The following is a 26,119-nucleotide window of genomic DNA, read 5'->3' as shown; positions in this document are numbered from 1 at the left end:
GGATGTAGGCCATTTTATCTGGAATTCAACCGCTTTACAGAGCAAATAAAGGAAGTAAGTGGATATTAACTTAATACAGAATGAAATCAATATCCTTAATATATTATATATATTTAATATTATCAACTGAGAGAAACCAGAAGCACACATTAAAGGAATAATCTCAAAGACTTTCATTTAATTAAATGTCTGTTAAGTCACTGTCGCTGAATGAGCTAACACAATGATTGAGCCTATGGCCCACTGATGAAAGCCTTTGCATTTGCAGTATTACAGACTGGGTGTCTGGTGCGACTTCTGTGGGAAAAAAATCACAAGCAGTGCCCAGTTAGTGACGCGTTTTCATCACCCAGCAGTGGTTGGTCTGCCAGAGAGGGTAGGCGGAGCTAAACGGCTGCTTTTCCGCGAGTAAACAGTAATCTACTATGGCTGAACAAACGATCGATGACTACAGATACAACTTCAACAATAAGTGAAAATCCAAAGCAAAAGAAACGAACTCGACGCTCAGATGAAGGCAAACAGTCTAAAAAGGAAAGCGACCGTCAGCGAGGAAAATCAAGAGTTACAACCGGAGCCAACCGTGGACGTCACACATGCGACACTGTCTGGATATCTGGGAAGTGTGCTCCCAGAATTAAAGACTCATCACGCAAAAAAGGGGAAGCTACTAGCTACTTAAGAATTAGCTAGGGGTGCTGGTTTAGCTCAGTTGGTAGAGCAGGCGCCCCATGTAGAGGCTACAGTCCCGCTCTGCCGATCATTTGGTGCATGTTAGCCCCCACTCTCTACTCTCTCTTCAGCTGTCATCAAAAATAATTTTTTAAAAAAAGAATAAGCTATCACATGAGATGACATCTATCACCATGGAGATGCTTAGACCAATTTCTCTCAGTCAAGCAGTCACCAGCATAGCAGCTCTGCATGTAATCAGTGGACAAAGCAGCAAATCTGCTGTTTGAATGAACACAATTAAGATGACTTAATGACTCCAGGATGAGCCGTTCAGTATCAACACTGTTTTCTAGTAAGTCCTAATCCATGTTAAAAACAAACAAAGATTTTAGCTTCCATTTTGAGCCTGTAGACCAGTTTGTTCCCCCATAGACCAGTCCAGAAGATTCCAGATAGCGGCACAATAATGAAGGCTGCTTTTGAATGCATTTTTTTCAGGCTGCAGGGGTTTCTGGGAGATGTAGGATCCTCCTTTATCCAACCGCGAGGGCTGGAGGTGAAGTGAGGAAAATCTGGTAGCCTGGTAACCTGCTCATGTGTTATTTGTTCTGGCAGATGTGTGTGTCTCCTCATGTTCAGACAGAACCCCATCCCATCTGATTCATGTCAGGCCAATCACGACTTTTTATCAGTAAAGGGGGGGATTAAAAACCGACAGAGGAGGGTGTTAAGGCATTTTTGTGAAGAACCAAGATGGCTGCCGCAGACGTGAAACACTCTTAATCTGTTATTTATTGGGCCTCAAACAAACCGGGACGTAGTTCAGGTAATGTGCAGATGGTAAGTGTCTGTCGCTTAATCATGGCCTGCCAAATGTTTGTGTATTATTTTGGACCAAAAGCTATATGAATTGGCTTCTCGGCTAACTAGCCTAGCAGCTAACCGCTACGTCATAAATTTGGTTGCTCTGATCGACTGTGGAGTACAGGCTTTGGAGGCATTGCTTCTTTTGTAGAAGCAGAAAATATGGCGGCAACGTGTGAAAATATGACGTAAAGACCAAATTTCTGTCGCATGCTGTGCACACAAGTTTGTAAATGCAGTATTTATGTGGTGTGAACTTTTACAAGGTGTGAAGCTCTTCTGATTACCTGATGAAACCACAGTGATAAAATCTTTACTAATTAACAATTTACTCTGTTATATAGCACTTAAACCACCTTCCACAGCCATTCATCTAGCGTAGCAGCTAATATCTAAAGAAAGGGACTTGCTTGCTGATAGGAAACGCATCACAAATTACTGAGGTGTTTCCAGTTTTGGAGAAAACACAAAGAACAGTAATTTCTTTTGTGGGGACTAAAAACAGTTTATTAACTGAGCATGTCTCACATCCTCTGTGTTTTACACTCAATATTGTTTTCCATTTACTACAAGCACACAATCCTCATTCTTCTCCTCACTCAGCCCTAAAAGCTCATCACTTCAATTTTCAGTGTTCGCCCCTAAAATTGGCCTGTCGAGTTTTCTTACTGATCGTTTTGGTGGAATTGTTTCTTTTAGCCCTCTCACAGAAATGAGGAGGTGGTAAATGAAGGCTTATTTGAGTAACTTCTCTGGGTGAAATGTGTTCTCTGGGTGAAACACAGTCACGGTAACAGTGTCAAAAGTGTTGCTTGTCAACTGGAGTCAACCAGTGTGACAAGGATTCAGCGTACTTGTTAGGGATGAGACTGCAAAAGGCACTAATTGAATAAAAATGTGTGACTTTTGTTAAAATTCAACATAAACTTTAAACATGAATCATGCTTATGTTACCTCCTAATTTGCAGGTGCTCAATGTCTGCTCTCTGGGCTGTGTATATTCAGTGTATTCCTGTCATGTGTTTGCCCCCTGTGTGCTAACAGGGTGAGGCAGCCAGGGAAGGCTGCACCCTCTCAATACAGAGAAGTCATAATGTAATTACACGGCAGCAGACAGAGAGGAAATGCATCCTCCCCTGATGTAAACACATCTGACTCATGAACTTGTCCCGCAGCAGTAATCACATCACTAATGTGATTTCTTTTGCACCTATAGGCCAAACCTCCAGACTCCAGACTCTGAATATAAACACGTCTCTCCATCCAGCCCGTGTCGGGAGCAGATCTCGAGGAGGTTTTCACAGGTTCCGCGTTCCACTATCTTTGTTATGGTGCTACTGTTTATCCTTTGGGTGCCTGCCGCTCAATTACACCTCACACTTAGCAGCTGAAAAAACAAACCCAGCTCATTAGCACTTAATTAGTTTTGGAGGGAGCGGCAGATATGGAGATACGGCAGGAAGAGTTTAATTCCAAAATATGATGACGTGAAAAACAAGTGATAGAAAAACAGCTCCTGATTGATAATAAAAATGTGCCTTACAGTCATAAACTTTTAAAAACAGATGTACAACATTATGAATACAGAGCTATTTTTCTGCCTAGTTAATTCATAACTCTCTGAATTTGTGGCTCAGATAAAAACACGTCATGTCGGGGAAATTGTTTTGGACTGCTGTGTTTTAATGTAACTTCTGACTACGAGCCTGCTGATCTGTGTTGGTTAATCATCACCTCTGCTGGGAGTCGGGTCGTTTCATGGCCGGCTTGCTGCTGGTGCATCTGTTATGAAGTTAGTTCCGTACCCACATAACGCTGAATCAATAGAAGAAAACTGGCCCAGTGATGAGTCTGTCTGTACCGAGCAATAGCCATGCCATGTGTGAAGTTTCACGTCCCAGCGAGCCGAGGACTTCAAGGATCCTCTGCAGTAACAGGCCTGATAATTGGAGTTACCAGCAGTGAGGCAGAGAAGACGTCTGCTCGGCTGGGGGTTTTTTTCTCCACATTTCAACACAAAGACCCGACAAGATTCCCTTTGCAACTTTGCAAAAGCTACACTTTGTCTCCACGGTGCTTTATCCTTGAACTTATGGAAATCCCTCAGAGTATTTTACGGATAATATGCATGAGGGAAATTAAGAGAGTGTTTTAATGAGATTCAGGTGGTATGCAGACATATCTGGAGGCGGTCTGAAATGAGAGGCGAGGACAATTACGACACTTCCCAGTGTGGCACTACTGGCAGATGTGGGTAAGAATTCCCTCGACCCCTTCAGTCAATGATGAGGGAAAACTGCTGCTTTTGACACTGGAGGATTACACCCAACAAATGACCTTGGCTGCACGTCAACCTGTGTCTTTCTCAGTTTTGTGTCACATTATACTGTTAAAAAATATCTTTAGAAATGAAGAATGAAGGGAAGTAGACGTGTGTTAGGGAGGGGAATGGTTGATTTTACCCGTTAAAAAGGTAATATTTTTAGACTTCCTTTGATGAACTGCACTTTGGCTCATTTCCAAAAGATTAAAAATCCATAAACCCATTTTCATCTTGCTTCAAATCTGTGCCACAGCCCAATTTTAGCTAATCTCAGCCAACCAGCCTCTGGATGGCAACTCAAACCAGAATCCTTGTCTTTTTGCCAAACCAGGCTTATCCGAGTAATAACTGCGTCACTTGCTCTCAGTGTTTGATTCTATGGCTGCAGATGGCTACCACTGCTAAGCCTGAGATAATGCACGAGTGTAACATGCACACACAGAGAGGAGAGAGCATGGCAGGCAGCAGATTGTATTGAGAGGAAATGTCACATTTAAAGTCACATGGCCTCCATCCAGCAGAGTCTTGGTTGATCCCACAGGCTACTGTATGATTATTAGTGCAATCCTGCTCTCAGGGCAACATACTGTAACCGGACATGCAAACAGCTCCGACAGCTGGAATGAAGCTCAGTCTGAAAGGAGAAAGCTCTCATGGTAGTCTAATCGTAGTCGGTTGATTTGATGTTCTTTTGAGTTTATTGGGGTTTTTGATTTTGCAGGGGCTGATTAATGAAAATGCAGGATTACAAAGCCTTTAAGGTTGGAATTATTTCAGCGTTAAACCTAATTTCTGCTTCTAGCTTTTTCCTGGTGCTTAAATTTTTCAATAATAATACAGAAAACTAAATTTAAAAGCCTCTCCCTGCTGCTAAATAGCCGAAAATGGGTATTGTTGCGCATTAAAAGCCAACTTTTGGCTTTTTCCCCCTAAAAACCGTCCAGCTGTTGTCCATCTGTGAGTCTTTGCAGGGCTAAATCACTATTAACGTGTCTATTTGGATAACAATTTGCTAGAATGGTTCAGTGCCTCGAGGCCACCATACATCGGCAGCGGCGCTGCAGCTCGAGCAGTGGGCGTGCGCACGCCCCGGAGTGATGCTGCGCGCCCCCGCCTGCGTGTGTGTGTTTGTGAGTGTGTGTTGCTGAACTGGTGGGAGAGGAGAGGACCAGTGACTGAAGCAGAGGAGACAAGTGCAGGAGGCTCGGCGCTGATGAACAGGGACTCCACGTAAACAAACACGGTGTCGCTCCGTCGCAGGGGACAGAAGGGACAGAAGAGGCTTCGTGTGTCGATCCGCCGAGGGAGGAGATAAGGTGAGCGGAATGATACCGATCCTCATAAACACGTGCGGTGTAGCTTTGCAGTTTCTCTGTCAGGAGTTTGTGGAGAGGAGAAGCAGTGCGTTGAGTTTGGATGCTGTAAGATTGACAACGAGGAAACTGCCCTCTTTACAGCTTTTCCTTCATGCACGCAAAGATTTGGGGTTGTTTTTTCAAAGCTGAGTGTCTAACAAAAAAGGCACCTTTACGTGTTAGCCTGTAGCTTGTGGTCATTTGAGAGAGCAGGTGCAGGTGACTGTCAAATCAAGGCTTCAGTATAGTGTGCTGCTTCAAGGATGCTGGGAGAAATCACTGTCACTTGTCTTTAAACCTGAACCTTTGATATCATCTGTCATTTGCTTCTTCATGCCTACATTACACACTGTTAGTGAAGATAGATACATGGATAGATTGCTAGACAGACGGATCTCCAGTATTTGACAGTTGTTTTTCTATCCTGTGTTGATGAAATTGCTTCCCTCTTCCGCAAAATCCCTCATGTCCTAAGCTGATTTGCTCCCCACATGTTTAATTCCCTCCATATTTGCATGACAACTCTGTCTCGATTTGTCTGACCACTCAGTTTGTTTAGTCTCATTTCCCCTCATCATCACATTCAGCCTGATTACGATCGCCCCCCTCGAGACTCACCGCTTCCATCCCATGCCGTTTGTTAGACAAGCCAAACAATTGCTTCACTGAAAAAAAAGAGAAAACCCCACATTCCCACCCAAATCCTCTGCTTATACTCCCCCCTCTTCCTCCTCTCCTCCTCCTCCTTCTGTCTCCTCTTGGTCAAAGCTTCGGTCAAAGGGGGGGGACTAACCATCATGCAACAACACAACCCCCCCACCCCCCTCCTTTTTCCGCTCATCTCCAGACACTCTCACTCATACACACACAAACACACATGCTTGGGCTACACACTTTCGCTGGCTGCTCAGATAGCCAAATTAATACAATGCTAATGACCCTATGCTGTATTGTCTACTCTTACTACCCTCTGAAAGGGCTGACACACTTTCTAGCAATGTTTATTCACTCCGGGCAGACTAATGTTAATCTGTTTAAGAACATAACAATATCCCGCCTATCCCTGCCTTATGGCTAGTTTGCATTAATGCAGAAACAGGCGGCAAAATTAGCGATTCACGTGTGGATATCTTGGACTGTTTCCTTGTCTTCTCAGTCATCTCGCTCAGTCAGGATGTAGCCAGAGCTAACCCAGAGATCTCTACTGACAGGACATTTCAAGCTCATTTGACCAACGTGGAGAAATCAGGACAAGATAGTGACCTACATTGTGCTGCCATCTTTACTTTCACCCTCAGCACAAACGGCACCGGGCAGAGATTTGCATAACTAAGGGATTATCATGACACACGTTGGCCGGAGTTATTGTGAGAGCACCAGTCAGTCACACACACACACACACACACACACACCGCTGACCTAAAACCAACCAGTGGCGGGCAGCTCCTGCAGCGGGGGCTATGGGAAAAGCTTGGGTGTTGGAGGGAAAATGCCACTTATTTCGCCCCGTGGGCCGCAGAAACACGCAGACCATTCTCCGAGGAGCGATCAACGCTCCTTCTGTGAGCAGCCGTCTGTGGCTTTGTGAACTCCGCCAACCGCAGGACGGGACAAAGTGTCTCATGGACGGACAGACAGACAGAGTGGTTGTGTGTCACTTGTGATGGTGTTGATGACATCATTTTTCAGAGGATCTGATCTGAACCTGAGAGGGTGAGGTTGGTGGTTCATTTCACCAAGGACGAGCTTTGTTTATGGAGCAGAAGAGTTTGTTTGATGTATTCAAAGATGGGAATATTAGAATAACCCCATCAAACTGCTTTTAAAGTCAACAGACTGCAGGATAGACTTTAAAAGGAAGATACTCCGGTGTATGGAGTTGAAAGATAATCAAGTAAAAGTCACTTTTAAAAATTCAAAAATATTCTCATATTTTGATGGGTTTCACATTTTTGGGTGTTTATTGTTCACAGTGAAAACTGCATAATTCCGTGTTTTTCCAGAATGACATGATTAAAAACGTCGCCTCTGAAATGGGCCGTTCAGAACAGCTGCAGGTTTCTACGTAGAACCTTGCTTTCGCTGAAATCGACCAATCGTCATTCACCGTCATTCACCTCAGGCTGCCTTCTTGCTCGAGCTTGTAGTCAAGTCGTCAAGATTTCAACTTTGTGATACCTCCTGGGAACTCCTGGGTTGCTGCAATTGCTCCGGTGTATCGTCCTCCAACTCAGGGTCCAAATCTGGCTCGTACATATAAGGCTGAATAACCGATCGTAGAGCAGCCATGTTTTCTGCAACTTTGGAGTGACAGTGCGGCCGCTCCCGCGATCCCATGTTGGAGAGGGGCTATGCAGTCACTCCAAATACTGTCAGCCAATCGTGACAAAGGTCCGACCTTTGAATGGCAAAACAGTTTGTTCGTTTCAGGAGGAAGGAGAGGCTCCGAAAAATAATGAAATTGAAATATGTATAAAAAATTTTAAACGAAACAAACTTTACCAACGTGTTTCAAAAACACATGAGAGTAATAGAAAATTGATCGCATAGCTAAAATATGTCCCCTTTAATACTTTTCTGTGTCAACATTGACTGCAAACTGAATATATTTAGGTTTTTGTTTAATGGTTAAATGAATCCAGCAATTGGAATACATCCCGTTAAGTGGCTGGAAAGTATAACCAGGGAACTGTTTTATGACAATAGATGGGCATATCGATCAGTTGAATCGGATAAATTAATAATGGAAACATTATTGTTAGCTTCAGTCGTAAATCGAACTAGCAGACACTTTGTAAACAAGCCAAAAATTAAGTGAGATTATCTGAACTACTTAATTTTAAGGTTAAACCACAGGGAAGCACACCCATTTATCGCAGAAGAAAACTATGTGTTCTACATCAGTATTTACGGTGGGGCAAAGATGAACCAAGGCGCTGGCTTTGAACTTTGACAAGTGGTTACAAAAGGAAGTTCAGGTACTAGCTTTACTATTTACCTTTGTTTTCCCTTCAGAATAAGTTCAGAGCTGCTTAATTTCTGTATGATCGTCTGAGTGCTTTATCCGTCTGACTTCATTCTCCTGACAGTGCTTTCAGTCTCAGCAATTAACATGAAGCACAGTACGATCCAAACCACAAAACTTGGGTTGAAGTGTCCTGTAATTATCCTTTTATAAAGTGCTGGGGTAATTTATTTTTCATTGAGAGTGGCACAGACACCCTCACAGGTCACTCCAGCTGATAGACTGTAGATGGAGTGTGTTCCGCAGACACGTGTGCTCTCCCTGAGAGGAGACAAACCCAGCAGCCGTCATGAATAGCAGCGCTGTGCTGCTCAGCTGTGATGAGGCCGAATCTCCTGGGACCGATGGAGGCCCCTGCCTATCCATTAGTGTCACTGCGGTGTGGGTGTCTCTTCCCTGTGGACCAGTCACACACAGCAGCACAGCACACTGACACAGCCTGGACCTCCTTGTCACAAGCATGTTCATCTTATTTTTGGGACCTATGAGCCCCTCATTAGAGGAGGAACCGTCCCCCCTCCCCTCGCCGCTTCACGGCTGCTTGAACACTCGCCTTTGTTGTAATTTGTACAAATGTATGCAGGGGCAGATGAGTACATGCAAAGAAGGACATACATGTTCATCACACACACACACACACACACACACACGTTTCACTTTCTCTCTGTGAGTCGGGGTCTGGATGCCTGCAAGCTGGTGGGTGCAATTAGAGTTTCACACTCAGTTAGGCAGCAGCTCTAATGGGGATCGACACGTTCCTGCGAATCCTCTCCACACAGCGGCAACTGTTGATGTTTACATACCAGACCTGTGTTCTATTATCAGGAGTGGATGCTGACAGATGACTAAGAAAAATGAGGTGATTTATGTGTTGCTCTAAGCTCGGCTCAAACTTGTCGCCTGAATAATTAGATACAAAGACGAGCAGCTACTTCGCTGGTTTCAGTTTTGTGTCCTGCAAGAACTCAGCTCCAGTGATTTATCTTGAAGTATGGCTTCAATGATTAGGGGATAAATTGAAAGTTGATGATTGAATAGTTGTTCAAGTCATTTATTAAGCAAATGGTTCCATCTACTCGTATATGGAGATGTGCTGCTTTTTCCTGTTTTATATCCTTGTAGTTTGACCATATTGTTGTTTTTAACATCACAAGCAACCTGAAGACTCACTTTTAGTTATGGGTAGTTGTAATTTCAAGATTCTTTTTACTATCTCTGACATTTTCTTGGCTGACTGATTCATAAAATACATATTTGGAAAATAAACTGAGAAAAATAAGTGAAAATATTATGTTGCAGCTCTACGTTGCAAAATTTGGTAGCATCAGGTACATCATATCCCAGGTACAGCTGAAACCTGAATGTCAAGTCCAACAGTTGTTTTCTTATTTAACCATTACATTAGTTTTGGTTTGGTCTTAGGTCACACACGGCAAGCAACCTTTGGCTCTGAAATTTAGTGGGAGTTTTTTTGACATAATTAGACATTTTTAAAAACTTAAAGGTATAATAAGTAGGATTTGTTCCTTGCATTTTGTCAACAACACATTCAAACTGGGCCCCTCCTCCTGGGCTCTTCATCACCAGAAGCTCACTCTCACTCTCTTGTGCGAGAACATGCCCACCCCGCCGAGCTAACACCAACAGCATCACGGTTACCTTTGCGCTAGCATGCTAACCGCCACTTACCATTGCGCTAGCCGGTTAGCTTGTCCTTGTCCCAGTTTGAGGCACCTACCTGTCCAACAGAAAGAAGGCCATCTCTGCATCTGAATGGGGCCCAGTTGCTAATTTCAACCACTCACACACTAACCTATACGCTGTGATTGGCTCAGGGAACCACAACAGCGCCCCTCCTGAAAACGTCCCATACAAAGCAAAACAACAGAATAGATGCAGAGGGAAGGGTCTCACAAGGGTCTGCACACACACTCACCAACACACATGTAAAGAGGCCCATAAGTGATGATTTATATTAGATTATATTATATTTGTAAAAGTCTATATTTTATTTTTCTAGGAAAATCCTACTTCTTATACTTTCAAAGAGTAATAAAATATACAATAATCTTCTAAATCAATCAGGAAAATGTTCGTAGTTTAGGCCCTCGTTAACATTATTCATGACAGACACTATTGTATGAATTCTGGTGCTGTAATGTTACACTGGGTTGCATTATTTTGGGCAGCAGGTAGAGTAGACAGATGGTGTTTGAGTAGCGGTCAGTGCTGATGCCCTTAGACGTCTCACTGTGACCGAATCATTCCACCAGAGCTTCACACTATGACAGTCATCAAGCTCAATCACTCAGGGTTGCCTAGAGAACACCATCATTACCGCCCATGTCAGGTTATTACACCCCTTAGTGAGAACAAAGCATTTAGAGATGCTCTTTTCTGTCCAAACCAACTACCAGGGAGTGACAGTAATGCGGCCCCCTTTTGAAGTGGGAGGTGGGGATAATGGGAGGTAATGTTGTGGGTTTAATGTTCCCTCCCTACCCCCAGTAGAGCGCCTGACAGGTTAACTAGCTCCATGTACCACCAGATCTGACTCGCAGTCAACCTTCATTTCAGGGGCTTGATACGAACAAATGAAGATGAGCCTTGAGATGTGAACTCAGTGTGTGTTTTCTGAATCCTCCTAAGATGATCTGAAGTGGAGGGAGGGGAAGGGAAAGTGGGAGTGTTTTGAAGCTTTCAGGGTTGCAGGAGGGAGGAGGGGTGGATCGTGTACCTCGGTCGACGCTGAGAAGGGGCAGGGGGAACAAAGGGGGTCTGTTTTCCCTGTCTGTACTGGCGGGGCGGCCGTTCTTGTCTCTTTTTGGCCGTACAGGGGGGCGATGCTGGGTTATGCCTGAGGAGATCCACAATAGAAGCTCGGGTGTCAGAGTTTCTGTTTGAACACAGTTGTTCCTGCTGAAGAGCACTGGAGAGGCAGTCCTCCGGGCCTGTTGAAGCTCTGGCCAACTCTGGATGGGCAGCAGATGTTGGAGAGGTTGTTGGTGGCCCAGTGGCAACACATTACAAGGACCACTGCTTCCCCATCCTGTCCTGAAAACAACAGGAGGTGGGCATCGCTCCACCGGCAGGGTGTAGGCTCGCCAAAATGAAAAAGAATTCAGGAAGAGTGTGCACTTGAATGCTTTTTATTCTATTCTCAAGCCTCCATCTTCCTCCTATTTGCATAGAGCTTAAAGAAAACTCAGCCACACATCCCACTTACTGTTGGCACAGTGATACAGCCCACTTGTGTTGTCTAATAGCTCAACAAATACATCTCCACAGCTCTTATTCGGCTCATAACATCCAAGATTCAAAGGCTGGGCCCTGCCAAGAATTCCAACACAAGCCTCCATATTCTTACCAGCCTGTTGTTGCTTCCTACAAACTCAAAGAATTTGGGGTCTGCAGATATAAGCGGGACGAAGGCGTAGATTATCTGTGTCGCCCCAGCACATGATGCAACAGTGATTGAATCAACAGGAAAGACGGGGGACACTTAGCTGTCAGCTCATGAATAAAGTTGACATGGAAGCACAAAGTGGCTTTGCTATGGTTCAGGAGGCTCTCTGACCTCGAGGTCTTATTTAGGCCAGGTCTTCTAATGCCCTTACCCTCTGCTCCACCCTCTACCCCCCCTCCAACATCCAACCGAGGGTAAGACACCATGTTAGCAGCTCAGCAGCCACCACTGAAGGGCCCTTAATCCAAGTGGGATGACAGCTTGGCTCTGGATGCTGTTTCTGTGGCGCTGAGACCAATGGGCTTTTCTTTCCCTCTTTTTCATCCCTTAAACCCCCCAAACGCAGCCACAGGAATCCTGGGAAAAAAAATTCTCCCGGGGGAGACAAAGGAATGGGATGGTAAACAAATCCAAGTGTAGATCTGAGATTCCTCCATTCATTAGAAAAGAAACGTGCATGTCCTTTGAGGTATCAAAAGCACAGAATACAATGCGACCTTGGCTGCTTTGTCTGTGTTTTTTGTCCCGGTGCCACGTGTTGTGGTAAAAACATAATCTATACCCCGATCATCTTTGTCCAGGCTTCAAAATGATTAGGGAAGATTGAGGTCAGAAAACCATTAGAATCATAAAAATTTGCTGTTAAACCAAATCCCTTTTCCTTTCCTATCTACCAATCAGCACAGCCGCCCAGAGATCACATGTGGGAGGAGGTTCGAACGGGCCAGTAGTTACCAATAACACAACAATGAGCGTCAGACATGTTTACCAGTCGACTGAGTCACTCTGCCTGGAAGCTTCGGCAAATTCTGTTTTTCCGGGAAGATCCTGCTGCCACGTCTGTGTGGAGCCACAGCATCATTGTTGTTTTTCCTTTAAATGTGGGGGTTGATTTTAAGCCTTGTTTATTTTGCATTCAATATCTTCTATTTTTCAACTGATCTGTGAGAAGGGATCATGAATTGTTTTAGGTCAAAAACCAAATGTATGCTTTTATGCCATTGTAAATGAAATTAATATGGCTAGTTAGTTGGACCAACGATCATCAACCATATCAGACTCTGGGCCTTTTTTGTTTTAGTTATTCCTGACAGACTACATAAGAGATTTTCCAGTACTGATGGCAGTATTGATAAAGTAGTAAGATGTTATATAGATGCACGATATTGGATTTTTTACCGATATCCGATATGCCGATATTTACAACTCATTTAGCCGATTACTGATACCGATATTTCTTTCCCGCACACCTAATTGCAGAGATCATCGACTCTCTTCTGTATTGGAATTAGCGTACAGTATAATGGCGATACTCTTATCACATTTGTTACAACGGTCGGGGTGACGGGTCTTGAGATGGTTAATCAAGTTTGTAGTGTTGAAAGACTTTGCCTTGGCTCCTCCTCGCATCACCGAAGCTGAGCAGTCATTGCAAATAGCAGTTTTGTTATCTATTTCGGACACTTTGAAAAAACTTCCACACCACGGACATTTAGCTTCTAACTCTCTCATGCTGCAGGTAGACACATGTGACGTCATCACGCTGCGCCGCGCAGGTCTTCTTCGCGCCGGGGACATTGCGCCGAGTTCGGGCATTTAATCAAGTATGCAGGAGCCCATTACTTTATCGGTTAATTATATCGGCGGATATCGGCGTGTTGGCTGATATCCGATAGTTCATTTTTAAGCCGATACCGATAACGTGCCGATAATATCGTGCATCTCTATTTTCAACCAACATTTATAGTTTTTCATCACTCTAATATCGGAGGGGTATCAGGTATAAGCCAGAACTCAAGTCTAGGTATTGGAATCGGTATCAGTAAGGAAAAATGGTATCGGAGCATCTATACAGTATGACAGTATTCTAATCAACAATGAAAGCAATGATTACATGTAGCCTGTCTTTGACTAGGAGATACTCATGGATCAGGAGATGGGTGATCTGAATAAGAGCAAAGAAAAGAAGTAAATCAAACCGACATACAGTAAAAATAGCTCTATAGCTAATATGTATTCCTAACTGTATACTGTAGTGCAATGTTGCCTTATTTTCCCTCTTATCGCACAACCCAGAATACCAAACAGATTTCAGTGTTTTTAGGATTCCCTATACACTAAGGATATAATTTTTAAACAACCATGAGAAGAAAATTGCCTGTAAATTGGATTTGTTATTAAAAACCCAAGGACACCCACCATGGACTTGTACTGTGCTAAGTCCCTGTGCCAGAGCAATTTAGACTCAAATTCAAGCAACGGAATAGCAATCAGTGTAATCTTCTTGTGGTCAGTCCTGTGCTGGTTTCTCAGCGTCGGGCGTCTTAAGGAGCTGGAAGAATGTAATTGTCACTCAGATAATTCCTCGCTGTGGGCAAGCCTGGCCCGCCTGTGAGAGGAGGGGAGGATGGACAAATGGCAACTTCATTTATCAGGATCTCCTCTGAGGCTGGCTGGCCTGATAACCCAATCAAAAGTCTAGTGTGGCTGAGAGCTGTCTGGGCCAACACTGGGCTTCCTTATCCCTGTGTTTGTCTCTCTGTCTATGTGGAAATATCAATGAGTCTTTGTCAGTGGGCCGAGGTTTACAGCCAAAGACCTACGGTGTTATGAGACAAATGCAGTCTCTTGAAGTAAAAATGACGCTATAATCTTGAAGGTTGTGGACGTTTTCGGCTGCAGGAATCGTCTTTTCTATGTTTATCACACAATTCCACCATTGTACATTTAGATCTTGGCTGTGAATGGTAATCCTTATATTAGTTTGAGTTAGTATTGTTCTGGCAGAGGTTGAAAAGACTCCTGTCTGAAGGAGACCTAATGCTCGGGTCTTCAAGGTTGGCTGGTTTTGGGCCTCTCAGGGCTCAAGGCACAATGACCACATCTCTGTATGAGCGGAGCCATGGTGGACGTGTTACTCAAAGGGGTTACTGCGTGACAGAGAGCACGCCTCCGCAGATCCTGTGGGAGAAAAAATAGGACACTATAACTCACTGGTCATTTGTGATGTGTCACTGAGGTGGAATTCATGTAGCTGCTGGTTTTGAAGTCAGTATCTTGATTGTGGTTGACATTTTGGGGTATGCAGAAGGCTCAGCTAAGAGTCAAGGGGGCAGTCTTTAGATGTTCACTTCTGCTTTCATGAAATTGGATATGTGTGGGATAATAGATGAAATTGTTAATGTACTCTCTCCTTGGTTATATTCATTTTGTCAGCTATCTGAGCTTAACTATAGTGCTCATCTGAGGCTTTTACATAATTGTTAAAAGCGCTATCTCTGTCAAAATCTCCATTCCCCCTGATTGGTCGATAATGATTAAAAATGTAGTTTCATTTCTAAAGCCGGCCTGTGAGATCATGATATGCACAGCGCTTATAGTTTTTTTTAAAACCTGTTTTATAATCTCAGCTCGTAGCCATGTGATTTAAATAAAGGAGCAGTCGATGCCCTCAGAGCAGATTATACTCTGATCTCTACCACAGTCTAACTCTGCCTCGCTCTTTTCCTTTGACTATTTCCTTTCATTTCTTACACTAGTCCTTCAATATCATTCTGAGTCTATATTATATCTGCATTTGCTGACATGACACCGACTATTTGCAAATCTAATGTGTGTAAAGACCTTTAAAACCAGACAGACCTTGACATCTCCTAACTATGTGTTAATAATGAAGTCAGTGTAGCATCAAAAGCTGTGGCATGTCTTCCAAAATTTCCACTTTAAGGGGAGCAAACAATATATTAAATATAGCCGATCATTTGTAAATCCAAATGCATGAGATTGTTTTATTTATTTGTGGACACATGGAGTAATAGCTTGGTGGCCATGCACTTCTGAAGGAATAGGAAATCCTGTGTGCTAACCTAGCATAACATCGTTGTCATTTTGATTTGAGGCATCCTGCTCTTTCTGTGAAATGTAAATTTAATCCTCTCTAGCTTAGTTCATATTTAAACAGCACTTTGATCAAGTGTCAGGTCAAACGTCTTGGCAATACACTTTTTAATTAGCTATTCTCTTTAAACGAGTAACACAATAGCAAGCTAATTTTAGCTTAGTCAGTTAGCTTGTTACAATCAGCAATTACAGGGTGTATGAAGAAGACGAGGTAGACCCTTGCTGGCTTCATATTTAAACCACATTTTAATCATGTGTCAGATTACATATGTTGGCTTTACTTTTTTAATTAAGCTATTTTCTCTTTAAATGGGTGGCGTAATAGCAAGCTAACATTAGCTTTGTCAGTTAGCTACAGTTACACTTGGTGGTAGCAGGGTGTACATTTCAAATATAACAACTGGTGTAGTCCAACTCCTTTTTATTAAGTGATTCTTAAATCTCTATTTTAAACACGCTATTAATGAAAACGTTTAAACTTTAACTTCTCTACTTTTACATGCTATTACTCCAAAAACATTTCTATTACATACATCATCTGGGTCTACTTTAAGTTGCCTACATTTGTATGCTGTTTTATCCGGGGGTACAGCCTGAGGCAAGCTAGTAACATTAATTACATCCATGCATATTTTATGTATTTATAGATTTCAATGTTTTCAACATTGCCTTTCAATGTAGGCCTTGTTAGACTCAGACCAGAGTAGGGGAACTACAAGGAGGTCGGACTGATTGGATTTTCCACGGTCATCTGTAGTGAAAAAAATCTAATTAAGCCTTCGGCGTCCCAAGTCAAACTCCCCAGGATTACCCTGGCCCTGCACCCAAAACCAGGCCCTGGGAGAGAGTGATAACTAGACTCCCATAATCTGAAGCTAGGGCTGACTGGAGTGAAGGGGGTTGGTGATGAAACCATTGCAAACCGAATCTACTACAAACCCAAACAGCAGGGATGGCTGACGTCAGCACAGGTTCAGGGGTATTTCAGTCACGTCCGCCTGGAAAAAGTGAAGCATATCAGGTAAATTAAGTTGAAATCAAACATCACAGTTAGAGATTTACCAAAGTGGAGTTTGTCTTATAGTCTTCAATACCACAGCAGGACACAGTGCACATAGCTGCAGTAAAGTCAGTGTGTTTTGGAGAGATAATGATAGAAAAACGTGATTTCATGCAGAGTTTCATCCGTATTGCTCACAATCCCCCCGCGCTTTGAAGTCAAATTAGAAGTGTGTCTGTATGGGTGGAAATGACAGACAGATTAGAGAACTGAAAACATGCTTTGAAAGCGCATTTAACCCCCCGCCTCCTCTCCCTCAAATCTGCCTTTGAGACAAAATACAAACCCTCAAAAGTATCTTTCCCTTTGTCTTAACTTTAGGATGTGGGTTGGATATACGCTTTGAATTTTAGGGTTTGCTTTTTACTCCCTCTTTTGTTTAAGAGTCCATTGAGTGAGAGTACATGTTTACTGTTCTCATTTCTTTTTAACAGCCCTTGAAAGAGTCCATTTGTGAGAAGAATCACTCACAACAGGAGACCACTATTGATCAGGTGTTTGCCAAAAGGAAGTAGGGATGAAGGGAGGAAGAGGTGAGGAGGGTGAGGGGTCAGGATAAGGTGAGAGACAGGGAAGAGCCAGTGACCAGGACATGCTCTCCCTCTCACCAGGATGCAGCCAAGTCTGAAATATAGCTCTATTCTTTTGATCCTGGGAACAATGCACCTGCTGGAGGCCTGAGGATCCGTCCTCTCCCTGTGTGCCCTTTCCCATATCTCGAAGGTATCGCCGACCTGTACCCATGTGGATCAGAGTTCTTGTAGTATTGTATGTCAGACTTGACGTGGACAAGAGCTTCTTATCTGTAACACAACAAAAGTTTTGAAGTTACTCCTCGTTGCTTCTTGCCTTCTCACGGGATACGATTGTTTGCGAGATGTTTTTCTCAGTCTAGCATCAAAGTGCAGCCAGACTGAAAGCCGAATATGCTCTTTTGGCCTCAAAACAAAAGCCCCCCCGAATTTGTTTCACTCGCTCTGTTTATCTAAGCTGTGATTCAACCGAAATGGGACTTTGGATATGAATTTCGAGTGGAAGCGGAGCGTTGGCAGCAGAGGCAAGGCCGGCGTCCTTGACAGCCCTGTTGAATATATTCCTTCCAAATGGCTGGTTTAGAGAATGAAAAGAGGAGTCTTGAATGAAACCTAAGAGTGTTATAATGCACCGCTATGATGGAGGTCCACTTTTACCCATATTGTCTGGTGAAACCATCCTTTTTTATCCCTGTGACTCATATTGTGTGGAATTGAAGCATAATGGAGTAGGTGGCCACAGAGAAGCCACCCGGGACAGCTCGTCATAGCACTTCAGTTTGATTGACACAGCTCTTCTTATTCTCACATCAGACATGGTGAAATGGTATGAAAGTGGCTCTTTTACATAACATTGGACAAATGCATGCCTAACCTCCTTCATTCACCACTGGGCCTCTGTGAATTCAAACTGGAGCAACCTCAACATATCTGTGTTTTGTAATGCTAAAATTAGCAGAATCTGAGGCATGTGCTTGATATGGTAATGAGGCAGGAAAATTGCGTTTGAGTTTCAGCTTTCCATTTTACCATGGAGAGTTGCTGGAATTGGCTTCTTAATTTAGACTCATTGATTTGCAACAGCTCCCACAATTCATCCAGTGGAGATACTTTAAAAAAGGCTACCACGGCAGGAATGGTGTAGCAAGATGTCTGACTCTTGACAGATTTATATCATGTTATGGTTAGAGATTGAATTTGTTTCCTTCCTGATACCAGTTCAGAAACCTTTCATTGGCTAACACTGAGTACCTCTGTGAAGGAATAAAATAGATACATGTTATTACATTAAACAGCTGTAAACCCCTAACCCTGTATCTATGTGTTGCATTGCGTGGCTCAAGCTAACGTTAGCGTTAGCTTTGCTAGCAGCCCCTCCTGACGTCCTGTGTCCGTGAAAGAGCGTCAGAGAACCTTGATTTTTAACATGAAACTGCTTTATTTTGTGTGTTTTTACCGATTTTATAGTCTTAAAGTCTAGGTGAAATGAAAAATGTAATTTTAATCCTTTTAGATCACATCCCCGGTAATATTGTGCATCTATTTGACAATATAGGCCAAAAAAAAATACAGAATATCCATTTCTTCATATTCTTATATCAAAATCCGATCATTTTTTCTTCCGGTAAAACTGAGTTTCACGCGTGCTTACGTAAGGTAGCACCAACTAATTTCAACCAATCAATCTGCAACATTTAGCAGCAGAGCACCAAGAACGCTCGGTCAGTTAGCTAGCTACTGCGCTGTGGAGAACGTCTGTCTACGCCCACTTCTCAGCGATCAAATCAAATCCCTCTAATGATATGTCCCGCCTGCACGTCCTGTTTCACTCGGAAATACGTCACGATACGGAAGCTAGATACTCTCGAAATGCCGTTTCAGCTAGACTTTAACTTTGAGATAAAAAAATACAGTCCTAAAATGTGTGATTAGGAAACACTTTTTTTAGGGGTAAAGTTACTTTCTCTGCTGTTGTTTGCTGTCTTCACATGATAATTTAGTGGAAATCATTGTCTTGTTTTTCGCTCTAAAACAGTAGTTGCTAGTGAAAGCCATAAGACATTTTACTTCTGTGTATGATATTGTTTTGGAGAAGAAGAAAAAGTCTTTGGCAAAAAGTTTGTTTGTTTGTTGAAAAAGTTTTTGGCCGGCTTATAAATTATGTATTGGATCAGTGTATGTGCTGCCGTACTCAGCAGTACCCACATTTTTGGATGTATCAGGCATTTCTCATATTGGTTTTTGGATTGCAGCAACTCCTGTTATGGTATATGTTGTAATATAAACAAGCTCATATTGGAAACTCATTTTAATTTGTTCCAACTATGTAACTGGCATTTTTGAAGGCTCATCTTTTAGCATGGACCAATATGATTAGCCTAACAAATCTGAATGTAGACATGGAAGTGTGATGATGAACAGTTTCTCTATGTCCTTCTTTTCATCTCCTGCTCATGAACAAGCTCTCTAAGAAGAAAACCTTAAAAAAATTAGAACTGCAGCCAAACATCTCACAGACTCGTGCGCTGTGCTGTACGAGCTATGATAGTGTTGGTAAAATTGGCATGAACGAACACTTCGGTGACACTGAGATGTTTTTCTCACACAGTAGCAGCTCTCAGCTGTGCAGAGTGCGGCTGTAAATGTTTAATGGAGAGTCGGGGGATGAGGGGCATCCTCTGTCTCTATGTCTCCGTCTGCATAGTGTCTCGTTCCCACCTGGCCGAGCTCCAGTGCTCACTGCAGCATTCTGACCGGCTACGCTGCTGCATTGAGACCGGATACAGAGCCTCATTGGAGACTTTTAAGCTCCTCTGAAGTTATGCAGCGTATTGAGTAGTTTTTGCAGCATCGTCCTCTGTGCTAAAACTTTGCAGCACTATAAAGTTATTATGTAATTACCCGACTCATGCACTTTTATTTTTATGTTCTGGCGGTCCTCTCCCCACCCTCAGTGTCAGAGTGTGTAGTTTGCATGTCGTTCGCCCACCTCCCACCAGCCCGTGTCACAGTCAAAGTCTCAGCATTTGGGGACAAGCCATGGCCGTCCTTCAATGGCTCTTTCACTGCCGCTTGGTGACAATGCATTTTTTCCATGCCATAAAGCAGATGCCGTATTATAGCAGCACAATACTGAAGCTGTTTAACATGTGAAAGGCACACCGGGATCAGGATGCCTACCACTGTGTGGGGCTTTTTGACTTGCCACTCTATAATGAGTACGCACTGGAAGGAAAAAGAAGCAGGCAGCTTTAACTGGCATTGTGATCAGTGCATAGAGAGAGGAAACGCAGCATAAAGTGCTGAACCAGGCTATTCTTCCAAGGCCAGGAGTTTTTATAGTTACTAGAATACAGAGATTACTGTGACATGGAATGAGCTTGTCAGCAGTTACACAAAAACAGATAAATAGGCAGGAAACTTGCTATTAAGCATTTGTCCACCTATAAAGAGACTGATTTAATGCTATGATAATATTTTTGTGGTTTTCTCATGCCAGCGACCCTTAACCCGAGTCCTGCTGCAGCTCGGTGCAGCTGTGGCAGGTGTACTCTGGATGAGGACGCCGATCTTTTAAGACCTCTTTCTCTTAAAGTCAACAAGACGGGAACTAAGAAGTGAAGTGAAAACAGCTCGACTACAAAGGCCCTGCAGTTAAATAATTAGCTTCTTTTGTGTGACTAGTACCTGTCTTTATTGTCTCGCTGTTTGTTGTCGGTAAGTTGAAGAGGCTCCCGTTGCTTCGAGTTGTCTGTCCTCAGGGTTTCTTGCCTGGCTTTATAAAAGAAACACTAAAACAGTGTTGAATCAGCACTGCAGTTGGACTTACCGGTAGTCTGTCTACGAGGCTCTTAGTCACTAATTGAGCACTCAGGCAGAGAGGGACCTTGGAAGGCCGGACACTCAGTTGGTCAGGTCATCCTTCCAGACAGACTCGTCCTCACCCCAGACTTGATTTCAGACCCTTGAAGGACCTGCTGGAGACGGGCAGCACTCAGACCGCCTCCTGAAGCCAAGGTCCCATTGGCCCCCCAGAACCACTCAGAGGGATTACCCACCCTGACAAGAGCTCTCCGAGGTCGCCAGTCCCCAACTGGTCATCAGTCAAGTCAAGGACACACATCTATCATGTCAAGAGCTGGAAGAATAACAGCACACACATAAAAGCCCAGACAGGGACACGTTTAAGTACATTAAGTCAACTCCAGTCCCACTTGAGAAGAAGGAAGTCACTATAGGAAATATAGAAGTAACTGTTGATTTATAAACCAATTGTATGATATGGTTTCTGCTTGTGTTGTTGCACTGCAATTAAGTAAATGTGCAGCTGAACTTTGCTCCAGTTAGAGCCAAGCTGTGCACTCGCAGTCTGAATTGAAACTGTTGGATTGATTGCTTCAGAGGTTTGTTCAGACATTCATGGTCCCCTGATGATGAGGTGGATGATCCTCTGACATAGGACATTTCTTTTAGTCCATTGTGAGGTTAAAAATTCATTTTCTCTATTACTTGGTTTAAGGTCAAATAATCAGTAATAATATCGGACAGACAGACTCTTCCCAACCTCACACTTGATTTCAGACCCTTGAAGGATCTGCTGGAGACGGGCAGCACTCAGACCTCCTCCTGAAGCTACAGGAAGGCCTTCTCAGTCTGAACTGCAACTGTTGGATTGATTGCTGAGAGGTTTGTACAGACATTCATGGTCCCCTGAGGATGAGGACTCTTCCTCCAGCTCCATTATAAGACTTGTATGTTGAATAAGTGCCTTAAAATATGGTGCAGATATTCATAGTCCCTTTGGGGTAAACTGTAATGACTTAAGTGATAGTTCAACATTTCTTTTAGTCCATTGTGAAGTTTAAATTACATTTCTCTGTTACTTTATGTCCAAACACCTGAAAACTGATACTAACACACTGTGGCTCAGTGGTAGAGTCGATCGTCTTTCGATCCCCGGCTCGCTCAGTCTACATGTCGAAATGTCCTTGGGCAAGACACTGAACCCCAGATTGCTCCTGGTGGCATAGCCAACGGTGTGTGAATGTGATAACTGATTGACAGTTGAGCACTTTACGTAGCAGCCTCTGCTATTAGTGAATGGGTGAATGTGACATGTAGTGTAAAAGCAGCTTTGAGTGGTTGCTAGACTAGAAAAGCCCTATATAAGTGCAGTCCATTTAACATCTTACCATTTAAACTAAGATGGTGAATATGGTAACTAATACAGCTGCTAAGCATTAGCGACTTACGGCTGTGGATTGCTTTCACGTTGGCGTACTGGCTTCAGTATTTATAGCTGAAAGCAGTGCTGCGTATATCATCACAGAGCTGTTAGCTTGTGTTCTGTTGCAAAACATGCAACTCAGTCATGTTAATTATTTTCCACTGACTTTCTGACAAGATTTATCGGTGTAATATGACTACTAATCAGTCATTTGTGATTCTTTGCCTTAAAGCAGTTTCAATTTTAGAGCAGAAAGACACTCAAACACGGATAGACTCCATCCCAGTACAGGCTATATTCTACACAGCATCTCTCAGAGCACTTTCTTGTAAACATATTTGCTATTTTTCAGTCCAATCTCTCCATAAAAGACATCTGGTGGCGATAAGTAAGAGGGAAAAACATTTTAACCAAGCTGTCAATGCATTCAGCTCACAAAGAATCCCCTTAAGCCATTTCTTAATTGAAAAAAAAAGTGCTCCATTCACCCGCAAACATTTCATCACTTTTTATTATCCCACTGTCTGCGCCGTCATCTCAGTTAGTTCAGCAGTGAGCATCTGTCCCATTTTGTCACATCATTTCCCTGAAGAGTACAAGGTGTCTTGTGACAACTGCAGCGATGTTAGTTTTGCTTATCGAGACCGCGGCAGAGGGAACACAGACCACAGAGACCGACACACAATCAGTGGAGTCGGTGTGAAATCTCTCTAGGTTCGGAATAACTGAGCTTGTAGCACAGATACAAGACAAATCGTATCAGTGAGAAAACTCAGGCCTGAACGCCTGTAAAAATGACAAGGCTGTTGTCTCCAGCAAATCAAGTGAAGCCTTTTTCTTGCAGCTTCTTCTTATCATTGGAGCCAGTTTCTCTGACATGGTGCATTCAGGCACAGCTTCTGTCTGTCAGCTTCGTTTTGTTGCTAATTTATTCATTTAAGCAGCGGCAGCCACATTCAAAGACAATGGCACACAGGCTCCGAGTTGAATTAACCTCAATAATTATGCAGATTTGAGGAGAGAAAAGCCCAATTGTTACGCACTCCTCAAAATTCCTGCCCCCTCCTGTGCTTGACATCCAAGCGAATACATTACCAGACTCAAGAAAATACTCCAACTTCCCTCCACAGTGCCACATTATCTGTGTAAGAATAGATTAGATTGCACCCTCCAAGGTCAACCGTTGTTTATGTTTGCACTGCTGATCATTTTCACAACAGTCCTCAGCCTAATGGAAGCAAGTGTCTACTGTGAGTGCATTATCCTGACGCCTGTTGTGCATGAGGATCCATTTTCTCCGAACATTTTAGAGGAATCGACTTTAAGTGTTTCCAATAAAGAGCCGGTTCAAAGTGCTAGCTAATGGGCTGTTTGATCAATACATGAGCTTTTCCACTGTAAACACCAAAGTTGGTTGAACACATTGAGAGCATCCATTAAGTGGTCCCTGGAAATCAGCGGCCATTCGAGGGTGTTCAGGGATGTTGTATTTTCAGCTTGAATCATATCACTGTGATTTATTCTACACATGGAATCTCATGTCAAGTTTTCTTTTAGTATAGTTTATTATTTATAGTTTTATTCCTGAGTCATGCTTTATATTTGGTCCAATACATTGCTGTACATCAAAAATATAACTTAGATAGATCTACTTAAAGTTGTAATCTTGAAGATCTCAGTTCTCTTTAGCGGCACCTATGGCGATAAGTGGTAATTGCGGGAGCACACTTCCCAGATATCCAGACAGTGTCGCGTGTGTGACGTCCACGGTTGACTCCGGTTGTAACTCTTGATTTTCCTCGCTGACGGTCGCTTTCCTTTTTAGACTGTTTGCCTTCATCTGAGCGTCCAATTTGTTTCTTTTTCTTTGGATTTTCACTTATTTTTGAAGTTGTATCTGTAGTCATCGATCTTTTCCTTGTTTGTTCAGCCATAGTAGATTACTGTTTACTCGCAACACTTGCAGAGACCGGAAAAGCAGCCGCTTAGTTCCGCCTACCCTCTCTGGCAGACCAACCACTGCTGGCTGATGGAAAACGCGTCACTAACTGGGTGCCACGATTGTCACCACCCACACCCAGTCCATAATACTGCAAATGCAAAGGCTTTCGTCAGTGGGCCACAGGTTTTACCTCATTCGATAGATAATGCTTAACTCCTTAAAATATTCAAGATTATCACTTTAATTTCATGTAACATTCTTAAAAATGGGGAATAAATGTTAGCGAGGAAAACACAGTTTTATTCCTGATTACCTGTAGATAAACTGCTCTTATATTGCTAGTATTTCTAGTCTTCTGACCACTCAAGTCAAGTCCACTTTAATATCATTCATCCACATACAAGGGAAACAGCTGAACAAAATGTAGTTTCTCAGGGACCGGGTGTTAAGAAAACAGTGCACATAACAAAACAATAAACAAAAAAGCAACATGCTTAAAACAAACAAGACTGCGAGGTGCGCTGCATACGACTATGAATATTAATATTGTTATGGATACAAATACAGAATGTAAAATATGCATTGTCACTGCAGCAGCTCCTGTGCCACTGTAAGTATAAACCTGTATCAGGATAAGTATTGTATGTACAGTAGTAATATGTATGTTAAAATGGTGGAAGGATAACAGTCAAAATAGTACATAAATGCAGCTTGTGTGAATAAATACAGTGTCAGTGCAGGGTGCTTCCTTGAAAGTCAGTTGGAAGGCGATGGTGATAACGGTCCAGGATAAAGTGACAAGGCGCTTTCCACGATATGTTAGCATTCACCCTTTCACACACACATTCATGCACTGATCGAGTGCCATGCGAGGTGATTGATGAACTTATTATTCACTCACATTCACACCCGATTGCTGTGGCTTCGGGAGCAACTTGGGGTTCAGTATCTTGCCCCAGGATACTTTGACAAATAGACAGGAGGAGCTGGGGAATCGCTCACCTTTTGTTGGAGGGCGACCGACTCTACCTCTGAGCCATAGCTGCCAACCTCTCAGACTTAATTCACCTGACTTTAGACTTTGCTTATAAACAAACCAAAGTTATATTTAAAATAAGATAATCCTTTATTGATCCCCAAGGGGAAATTCCCACCAACTTTAGATCAGCTAAATAATCTAAAACCAACGACTAGATTTGAAAATGCAGGTTTTATTAACAAAAGAGGACCTGCTTGTAATAACAGCTTATCCAACATATGTCTAAAAAACGACAGGTAATTAATGATTAGAGTGACTGTGAAACTGCTGAATGCAGGACAGATGCTTCAGTAAGGACACCTGGACACCTTCTCTAAGCTCACAGTCGAGATGCAATAAGGTACTGGCTCGTTTTGGAAAAACAACAGACTACTCCAACAACAACAGAAGCCCATTTGCATCCTGCACTCAGCTGCTAAAAACACTGGCAGCTGTAATTCTGCCTAATGTACAACACAGAGGAGGAGATGAAAGCCTTTCTCCAGCAGTGTTTCTGGTACTCAGCCCGACTCAGATGAAATGTTATGATGGATCCGGAGAATTGGAAGCCCAGGGATGTTTTTATTCAGGTGTTTCTAAAAATAGTAAAGCTCGATTCTCCCCAAAATAGTGTGTTTACACAGCTCATAATCGGTTTAATAGTTATGGTAATGTGTGCTGTAAAGATGCAGGATCAGTCAGTGGGACATGAGTTAGCCTCCAACCACATT

The 26,119-nt window shown here is 43.0% G+C and overlaps 1 protein-coding gene across 9 annotated transcripts in view; it reads left to right on the top strand.

The window, feature by feature from the left end:
* Positions 1-4,984: 4,984 nt before the first annotated feature.
* Positions 4,985-26,119, top strand: part of LOC138612774 (neuronal cell adhesion molecule-like) — an 87,159-nt gene continuing 66,024 nt past the window's right edge. For all 9 annotated transcript variants that reach the window (XM_069686210.1, XM_069686207.1, XM_069686212.1 and 6 more), the window contains exon 1: positions 4,985-5,178. The gene's annotated coding sequence lies outside the window, so the exon portion shown is untranslated. The remainder of the gene's footprint in view (positions 5,179-26,119) is intronic.

The sequence above is a fragment of the Semicossyphus pulcher genome, unplaced genomic scaffold (genome assembly GCF_022749685.1).
Source record: "Semicossyphus pulcher isolate SPU_LCO1_2020_fin unplaced genomic scaffold, fSemPul1.0.p SCAF_8, whole genome shotgun sequence".
NCBI classification, from domain to species: domain Eukaryota; kingdom Metazoa; phylum Chordata; class Actinopteri; order Labriformes; family Labridae; genus Semicossyphus; species Semicossyphus pulcher.
The sequence above is the reverse complement of the archived record's forward strand: the minus strand, read 5'-3'. Positions and strand labels throughout refer to the sequence as shown.